Source organism: Triticum dicoccoides, chromosome 3A (assembly GCF_002162155.2).
Source record: "Triticum dicoccoides isolate Atlit2015 ecotype Zavitan chromosome 3A, WEW_v2.0, whole genome shotgun sequence".
In the NCBI taxonomy this organism is placed as follows: domain Eukaryota; kingdom Viridiplantae; phylum Streptophyta; class Magnoliopsida; order Poales; family Poaceae; genus Triticum; species Triticum dicoccoides.
In genome coordinates, this window is record NC_041384.1 from 435,868,275 (window position 1) to 435,878,197 (window position 9,923).

At 38.0% G+C, this 9,923-nt stretch overlaps 1 long non-coding RNA gene across 1 annotated transcript; it reads left to right on the forward strand.

Moving 5' to 3' along the window:
• The first annotated feature begins 1,218 nt into the window (after positions 1-1,218).
• On the forward strand, positions 1,219-5,390 carry LOC119268436. The gene is made up of 5 exons (XR_005133187.1): positions 1,219-1,533; positions 2,752-2,869; positions 3,727-3,835; positions 4,587-4,688; positions 4,984-5,390. It is a non-coding gene; the product is annotated as an uncharacterized LOC119268436 (long non-coding RNA).
• Positions 5,391-9,923: the final 4,533 nt, after the last annotated feature.

The following is a 9,923-nucleotide window of genomic DNA, read 5'->3' on the forward strand; positions in this document are numbered from 1 at the left end:
GAGAATTTAACCCACACATGATGTGAAGAAGAAAAAGAAAAGATGGAGAAGTAAAGGTAGAAAGGTATCTCTCCCAAGTGATGTTTCTCCTACTACTCATTGTGATGATGATAATTACTATACTATCGGTGCTATCCATACTATTAATGATGAGAGTGATTATGCTTATGATATGAAAAGGCCCAAGCTTGGGGAGGCTATGTTTGATGAAGATGATATTTTTGAGAATATATTTGCTGCAATTAATGTTTGTCCCAAGCTTGGGGATGCTACGTTTAATGAAGATGATATTTTTAGTCTCCCAAGTTTTGATATGCAAATTTATAATGATGATAGCATGCCTCCTACTTATGATGATTATATTGATGAAAGTGGGTTTGGAAGAGTGTCAATTTTAGGAAGTAATGATCCCACTATTTTGGAGAATGTTGAATCTTATTATGATAATTATGAAAGTGGATTTGAAGAGGTCATGACTTTATTTAATAATGATTTCACTATCTTGGAAGAGGTTTCAATTGATTATGATGAGAACAAAGTTGCCACCTATGATGATTATTGTGATGACACTTATGCTATAAAAAGTAGTGATGATTATATTTATAAAACTTGTCATGACTATGATTACCTTTTTCTGAACATTACTCCTTTAGTGTGGAAACAATTTATAGTATTCGAGTCTCTTATGATACTCCCACTATTCCGAATATGAAGAATTTTGCTTATGTGGAGAATAATAAAATTTCTATGCTTGTAGATCATGAAAAAAATGCTTTATGTGATAGTTATATTGTTGAATTCATTCATGATGCTACTGAAAATCATTATGAGGGAGGAACATATGATTGTAGGAATTGCAATAATATCAACTTTTCTCTCTAGGTGCTTAAAGTTTTAAAGTTATACTTGTTCTGCCTTCCTATGCTAGTTGATTATTGTTTCCATAAGTTATTTGCTCACAAAATCCCTATGCATAGAAAGAGTGTTAGACTTAAATGTGCTTGTCATATGTTTCATGATGCTCTCACTATATTTCAATTCTTACCTTTGTGAGCATTGAACATATAAAGGATGAGCTAGTGCGCCCAACTAACGGCACCAGGCATATCTTCTTTTATTCGTAATGTGGGCGGAGAGCAGAGCCAGCGAACGAGCGAAAGAAAACAAGCTGCACATCCCATCTCACCTAGACCACCTCTCATCCCCGCACCCACCCCCAATCCGGCGCCTCCTTTCCTCCCCCAGTCACCTCTCCTCCTCCTCCCACAATCGCCCCCATCTCCTTCTCTGTCTCCACTTCTGGTTGGGGCACCGTCTCCTCTCCACCCCGTGCCCCCCTCTTCCCACTCCGCCACCTCTGCTCTGCTGCACCCCGCCGCTCCGAGGACCATCGACGAGGTGAGGACAGCGGTGCCATTGGACCCGCCGACCCGGAGCCCGCGCCCTCCTGACCAAGCACCGTCCGCCTCCTCCCCCTCCTGTCCACGCTCACAGTTGTCCCCGGCCACACCGGCCGCCATCGCATCTTCGCACGTGAGCAGCCTCTCTCCCCAGCTTCCTGCCCTCTCTCTCTCTCGTGGCCATCTCTAGTAGGCTAGGGTTCTCTCCGGGACGGGGACACCTTAGTTGGTTTCTTTTTCTTCATATATGTAGTTAGATCTTAGATGTGCTGCCATCTTGCTGTAGGCAGTGGAATTTCCCCTATAGTCTGGAAACTTTGGTTTCTGTATTATTTTTTAGGAGTTGCAAAATGTGATCTTTGGACAAGGGAGTGATGGTTAGCCCTTAGCAGTCTTCAATTATGGATCACTTCAATTGATTCATTAATGTGATTTTTTCTTGTTTGACATAATCCCACACTTTAGGATCTGGCAAGAATTAATTGGATTATAGTCTAGGTCTGGTCGTGCGTTAAATGGCGAAGGGGCCGCCCACAAGGCACTAGGTCCAATTTCATCGAAATGCTACATCTACCTACTGCCTACTCCACTTGTTCACATACAATTTTTTGATTTTCTCGGCATTTTTGCGTGGGTCTCTTTTTATGGCCAGCTTGACAATTTTCTCTTTAAGGAGTCGTTCAACTCAGAAAGAACAAAGAATGTTCATGTCAACCTTGGTTTTTTCTACAGTAGTTGGTAATCACTCTGAACAATAGTAGATCGGTAAAGCCAACAGTAGTTAGTTTGAGGCTGCTTTTATCTTTCCTACAATAGTTCATTCCAATTGTTCTTAGTTTTTACTGTAGTTGTTAATTTGATCACCTATTTTACAAGAAATAACAATCATTCATATATGCCATCTTATTCTTATGAAATAATCTGAAATCTATCTTGTCATACCAGGTCTCCTGTTCTCTAAGGAAAAACTATAACTACAGTTTTAAATGATGTGATTAAGGATAGTGTTGGTCGGCCACGTCTAGATTCCTTTTGGCGCTGTTTTCCTGATAGAGTATCTTTAATGTGCTCACCTTAGGCTGTTGCTTCTTTGTGCTCATCCATAGCAATACTATTTTCATTAGCTCATCCATGGCAATACCGTTCTATGCACTAATCGGCAATGACACAACTACACATAGCGAGTACTAGAAATCATGATAATGTTTTAGGGCATTTTTCTAATTTGTGCAAGAAATTTAATTTGATGGATATGCGACCTGTTCTCTCTTGATTATGTGTGGATTTTAATACACAGTTATTTCTGTAGAAGGTAACTTGATTGACACTGTTTTGTTATTTCTATATGCAGAAAATGCAAGCTCGGCTGATGGATTGCATACTATTTGGCTGAGTTGTTTTGTTCTAAAGATACAAACGAGCTGAAGACTTCTTTTGTATGGAAATTCACTATGGAAACCAAAATAATGGTACTCTGCACAACTGTTGACTTTCTTGCATCGGTTCTTCATTCTATAAGTCACACCTTTTCTATTTGGTAAAAGAAGAGTGAGCTCATGCTTGAACTCCCACCATATATGTTAACACTAGGATATTGTATCAAACCTCTGATCCTTCATAGTTTTCCCTTGCATTGCCTCCTTTAACTCTTCAGCTAGACCTTTGAAAAGAATGATTTTTTGGTTATATAATTTATTATGTTTTTTTGGTTGTCGAGAGGTAGAATGTAAAGTAGGCTGCTATTTTCATTATATTCATATGCAGATATTTGATATAAGTGAATATATACCTTTTGGTAGTTGAATGTGCTCTCCATTAATATCACTGATATATTTGAGCTTCAGAGAAGGATATCTATGCCATTTTGTTTTTGTTTTTTGAACAAAAGAGTGTTGTATGTGTATCGTAAAGAGGATTAAGCAGCAAAATTACCAATTTAGCAGGATGTGGCTGATACGTATAGAGTGGCTTTGCTTAGGTCTGGTGTTACTACTATTTCTTTCATTGTAAAACTGAAGTGCGGCAAAGTTTATAGATTTATCAACCATGCTTTTGGTGCCAGTAGTTTTGACTGTAGCTGTTGTGCAATTCCGTGTGTCTGTGATCTATTGTTTAAATATAACATAACATTATGAAATTGTTAGTTGTTCTCTATGTATGAGAAATTATGAAAGAACTGTCTGCTAGGGGTAAATAATCTTTTTCGCTGTTTGATAAAACAGTTAGGCCGCTACCCTCTCATATATTTTCATTCTCTATTGAAGAAATTCCTAGCCTTCAATACTATTTTCTCCATGGTTTTTATGTTGTGCATTCTACAATGCAGGATACTGAATCAACAGTTACACGAAAGTTTGATGTCGTGTGATTAGCAGAAACTGAAAGAAATAAGCATTAGTCCTCTGAGAAGAGGTTGACATTATATGCCCCTTCAGGTAATCAATTTGCCTCTTTAATCTTTCTGTGTTTTTCTTTTGTTTTTTACTTTAAAATAGAAAAATAGAATAACGACAGCCTAGCTAATTCCATTTTTTGTGCATGATATATTTTGATCTCAAATGCATTTCAATGGCTCGATGTTCCATTTAATCTTTTTTCCATGTATCTTCCATTTAGACATACTGGATGACCAACTTTTCATAAACTAATAACCAAGGAAACTTATTTTAACAGTTGCAGCAGTACCTACTAATATTTGCCAATAAATTATCCATGATATGTATCTTCCATTTTATTAATTACCAAAAAATAAGGATAACAGTGGACACCCCAAACAATATCTCTGAATCTTAATTGTTCATCCTTAATGCTTGAAATGTTCCACATGATGTTTGCTGGTAGAAAGATTCAACATATATGCACTTGGAATGCCTTGGTAATTGATGATTTTGCCATTTGGAGCCCACTTAGTATGCTTTGGTAATTAGCAAAATGAAACTACTCAAGCTAAATCATTTTATCATTAACACTCTTGGCATTCTCTTGCATCCGAAGGGACCAATGATTTTGCCATTTGGGAGCTCATGCTTATGGTTAGTTGTATAGCTATAATTTCTCTGTACATACACTTTTTCCTTAGAGAATTAGAATCATTTGTTCCTGGTAGTCTCATTGTACTTGTTCATTTGTTCCTCTGGTTTTTTCTTCTCGGGTTGCTTTATTCCATATTTTGCTCATGTGCTGCAGTGCTCGCTTTTGTCTTCCCCTGATGTTCATCGTCTCAAGGCTACTGACCTAGGAGTAGTCATATGCAAGTTCTGGTTATCGCCCCTATCCTCTTTCCTGCAGGTATGCACGAATCTCTTATCCAGATTCTAGCTATACATCCTTTACTACTGCAAAGCATACTCTTTATATAGCTACTAATTTCGAAATGTTGTTCGCTGATTGCTCGCTGCTATCTTCGCTTCATATGGTCGCCGGCTGGACACTTGCTGCTATCTTTGATTCATAAAGCACACTATATTGCCTTTATTTTTACATGTAAATGTAAATGTTGACAAGTATATTATTCTGGTTGTTGAGTCAGTCTATTGATAATAGTTAATGTGTGCTGATTCTTATTCTCCCAATTCCTCTGAAGTCTGTACTTCCTGCTCAATTTGGAATGCATGATCAGAGAGATATGGCGAGGGAGGTGGCGAGGAAGTCGTTGGTGATCTTGAAGAATGGCAAGACGCCGAGCGATGCACCGTTGCACCAACTGCCCAAGATGCCGAGCGACGCGCAGCTGCTGCCGCTGCCCAAGAAGATGACAAGCACAAATGATGGTTTGATCTGTGTGCAGTTGCATTGTTTATTTCTTAATCAGGGGAGATCATTTTTATTAATTATTTTGACACGAACCCTATGCTTTTTGTCAAGAGATTGTTTTTGTAGTTGCCTATTTATTGTTATCTACCATTTTTTAAATCTTCTGCAGCATAGCATGTGCAGTACTATACTCCTATTATGCAAAGACTTCGGGAGGATTAGCAGTTTCAAATTCTACTATCGAGTTGTTTGCTCTTTTTGAATTACAAATGCCTACCCAAGGTGTTATTTTCTCGCATCCTAACCTTTTAAGATAATATTCAGATGAACTTCTGGATGCAACGTCCTGGGCATGTGCTTTCGAGCAATATTTGAATAAAGATATCGGCATTTTTTGTTTCCATTTCCAGCACAGCTTCCTCTAACCAATCCTATTACTATTTGTGTTCCTGAAATTTCCACTAAAGCACGAGAGGAGCGAGGGTGGGGGTGTCGAGCTGCGACGAGGTGCTGTTCGGGCGCGATTTTTCCACTAATTTTCTATATTGCTTATTTATGCATTTGTGACCATAGCTTTCCACTTTAGCTCATAAACTGGATGGCAAAATAGAGTTTGCCCACTTCATATCTATGTTGTCTTATTAGGAAAATAGAGTTTGTTTTATAGCTGATGCTTAGGGCCAGTTCTTTTCGGCGATTCTCCCGGAATCACCCCCCTCCCCAGCTTCTCCCAGAATCGCCACTGCATATATTTTTTTACAATCCTATCTAGTTAAAGTCTAATTAGCTAGGATTGTAAAAAACATATGGAGTGGCAATTCTGGGAGAAGCTGGGGAGGGGGGCGATTCTGGTAGAATCGCCCAAAAGAACTGGCCCTTAATATGTTTTATCGACCGGTGAATGCTCAACTTTAGCTCATAAACTGGATGGCAAATGCTAATTCTGATGGGGCTTTTGCCACTTATTGTTTTATGGTTGTCTAGACAGCTGATGGCATGCTTCTTTCTTGCTTATTGTTAATTCTTTTGTACAGGGTCCCTCAGCTACTTATGCTTTGCTAGACAATGAGAGTATGTAGATAGCATGTATGGTTTTTACATTGTGTTTGCGCAGGTTGAGCTGCATCACATGATGTTTTCCTTTTACATTTATGAGTATTATAGAGTCCTTTCTTTTTCCACAAGGGGCGGTAGCTATTCCATTTGATTCAAAGGACAAAGAGTTGATCACAAAGGGGTAGCATTCAGGATATACACACACATAAGAGTATAGAACCAAATTATATGATGTAATTGACCACTATTTCTATTAACTTCTCTTGTACACAATGTTCACGAGTTCATGTATTAAGTACATTTTATTATGTCACTTGTGTTTACATTTTTTCAATGCAAGTTTACAGCTACTCGGAGTTCCTAATTGTAGACTCAACTATCTTGACCTACCGATGATCTAATTTGTGGCATTATTACCTTAAGAAAATATTTGCATTTAAGGGGTATAAGTTCTTACCAAATGTACTCAAATATACGGTTATTAAAAAAATACAAATATTTTCAACACGAACATGGTTTTAAACGGATCTTTGCGCCATTTGGCGCAACTGGTCATCTAGTCATTGAAATCATCATGCCTAGTTAGGGACGTTAAACGATAGCGCTTGTTGGGAGGCAACCCAATTTTATTTTTGCTCCTTGCTTTTTGTTCCTATTTAGTAATAAATTAATCATCTATCCTCTGTTATGATTGTGTTTTTTATGTTTTAATTAGTGTTTGTGTCAATAAAAGCCTTTAGGATCTTCTTGTGTGATTGTTATTTGATCTTGCTGTAAAAAACATAAAGTATGCGCTCACGAGAATAATTTTCATTTTTTACCAGAGAGCGATAAAATACCAATTCCACTTGCAGTATATTAATAAACAAATTGCTTAGGACTTCCTAATTTCTCAGGACTTTTGGAGTTACAGAAGTATTAGAAACCTACAGATTACTACAGACTGTTTTGTTTTTGACAGATTCTGTTTTCTATGTGTTGTTTGCTTATTTTAATGAATCTATGAGTAGTATCGGAGGGTATGAACCATAGAGAAGTTGGAATAGAGTAGATATTACACCAATATGAATTTAGAATGAGTTCACAATAGTACCTAAGTGGTGGTTTATTTTCTTATACTAACGGAGCTTACGAGTTTTGTGTTAGGTTTTGTGTTGTGAAGTTTTCAAGTTTTGGGTGAAGATTCGATGGACTATGAATAAGGAGTGGCAAGAGCCTAAGCTTGGGGATGCCCAAGGCACCCCAAGGTAATATTCAAGGACAACCAAAAGCCTAAGCTTGGGGATGCCCCGGAAGGCATCCCCTCTTTCATCTTCTTTCATCGGTAACTTTACTTGGAGCTATATTTTTATTCACCACATAATATGTGTTTTGCTTGGAGCGTCATTTTATTTTATTTTGTTTTGCTTGCTGTTTGAACAAAATACCAAGATCTGAAATTATTAAATGTTCGGGAGTCTTCATATAGTTGCATAATTATTTGACTACTCATTGATCTTCACTTATATCTTTCGGAATAGTTTGTTGTTGCTCTAGTGCTTCACTTACATCTTTTTAGAGCACGGTGGTGGTTTTATTTTATAGAAATTGTTGAACTCTTATGCTTCACTTATATTATTTTGAGAGTCCTAAACGGCATGGTAATTTGCTTTGGTTATGAATTTAGTCCTAATATGATGGGCATCCAAGAGGGACATAATAAAAACTTTCATATAAAGTGCATTGAATACTATGAGAAGTTTGATACTTGATAATTGTTTTGAGATATGGAGATGGTGATATTAGAGTTATGCTAGTTGAGTAGTTGTGAATTTGAGAAATACTTGTGTTGAAGTTTGTGATTCCCGTAGCATGCACGTATGGTGAACCGTTATGTGATGAAGTCGGAGCATGATTTATTTATTGATTGTCTTCCTTATGAGTGGCGGTCGGGGACGAGCGATGGTCTTTTCCTACCAATCTATCCCGCTAGGAGCATGCGCATAGTACTTTGTTTCGACAACTAATAGATTTTTACAATAAGTATGTGAGTTGTTTATGTCTAATGTTGAGTCCATGCATTATACGCACTCTCACCCTTCCACCATTGCTAGCCTCTCTAGTACCACGCAACTTTCGCCGGTACCATAAACCCACCATATACCTTCCTCAAAACAGCCACCATACTTACCTATTATGGCATTTCCATAGCCATTCCGAGATATATTGCTATGCAACTTTCCAGCGTTCCATTATTATGACACGCTTCATCATTATCGTATTGCTATGCATGATCATGTAGTTGACATTGTATTTTTGGAAAAGCCACCATTAATAATTCTTTCATACATGTCACTCATGAGTCATTGCACATCCCGGTACATCGCCGGAGCCATTCATATAGAGTCATATTTTATTCTAATTCTTGAGTTGTAAGTAAATAAAAGTGTGATGATCATCATTATTAGAGCATTGCCCCAGTGAGGAAAGGATGATGGATACTATGATTCCCCCACAAGTCGGGATGCGACTCCAGATGAAAAAAAATGAGAGAAAAAGAGAGAAGGGGCAATGCTACTATCCTTTTACCACACTTGTGCTTCAAAGTAGCACCCTGATCTTCATGACAGAGAGTCTCCTATGTTGTCACTTTCATATACTAGTGAGAATATTTCATTATAGAACTTGGCTTGTATATTCCAATGATGGGCTTCCTCAAAATTGCCCTAGGTCTTCGTGAGCAAGCGAGTTGGACGCACACCCACTAGTTTCTTTTGTTGAGCTTTCATACACTTATAGCTCTAGTGCATCCGTTTCATGGCAATCCCTACTCACTCACATTGATATCTATTGATGGGCATCTTCATAGCCCGTTGATACGCCTAGTTGATGTGAGACTATCTTTCTCCTTTTTGTCTTCTCCACAACCACCATTCTATTACATCTATAGTGCTATATTCATGGCTCATGCTCATGTATTGCGTGAAGATTGACAAAGTTTGAGAACATCAAAAGTATGAAACAATTGCTTGGCTTGTCATCAGGGTTGTGCATGATTTAAATATTTTGTGTGATGAAGATAGAGCATAGCCAGACTATATGATTTTGTAGGGATAGCTTTCTTTGGCCATGTTATTTTGAGAAGACATAAATGCTTAGTTAGTATGCTTGAAGTATTATTATTTTTATGTCAATATTAAACTTTCGTCTTGAATCTTATGGATCTGAATATTCTTGCCACAATAACGAGAACTACATAGATAAATATGTTAGGTAGCATTCCACATCAAAAATTCTGTTCTTATCATTTACCTACTCGAGGACGAGCAGGAATTAAGCTTGTGGATGCTGATACGTCTCCAACGTATCTATAATTTTTTATTGTTCCATGCTAATTATCCGTTTTGGATGTTTATGGGCTTTATTATACACTTTTATATTTTTTTGGTACTAACCAATTAACCTAGAGCCCAGCGTTAGTTTCTGTTTTTTCCTTGTATCAGTGTTTCGCAGAAAAGGAATATCAAACGGAGTCCAAACGGAATGAAACCTTCGGGAGAGTTATTTTTGGAACGGAAGCAATCTAGGAGACTTGGAGTATACGTCAGGCAATCAACGAGGCTTCCACGAGGCAGGGGGCACGCCCACCCCCCTGGGCGCACCCTCCACCCTCGTGGGCCCCTCGTTGCTCCACCGACGTACTTCTTTCGACTATATATGTCCATATACCCTAAA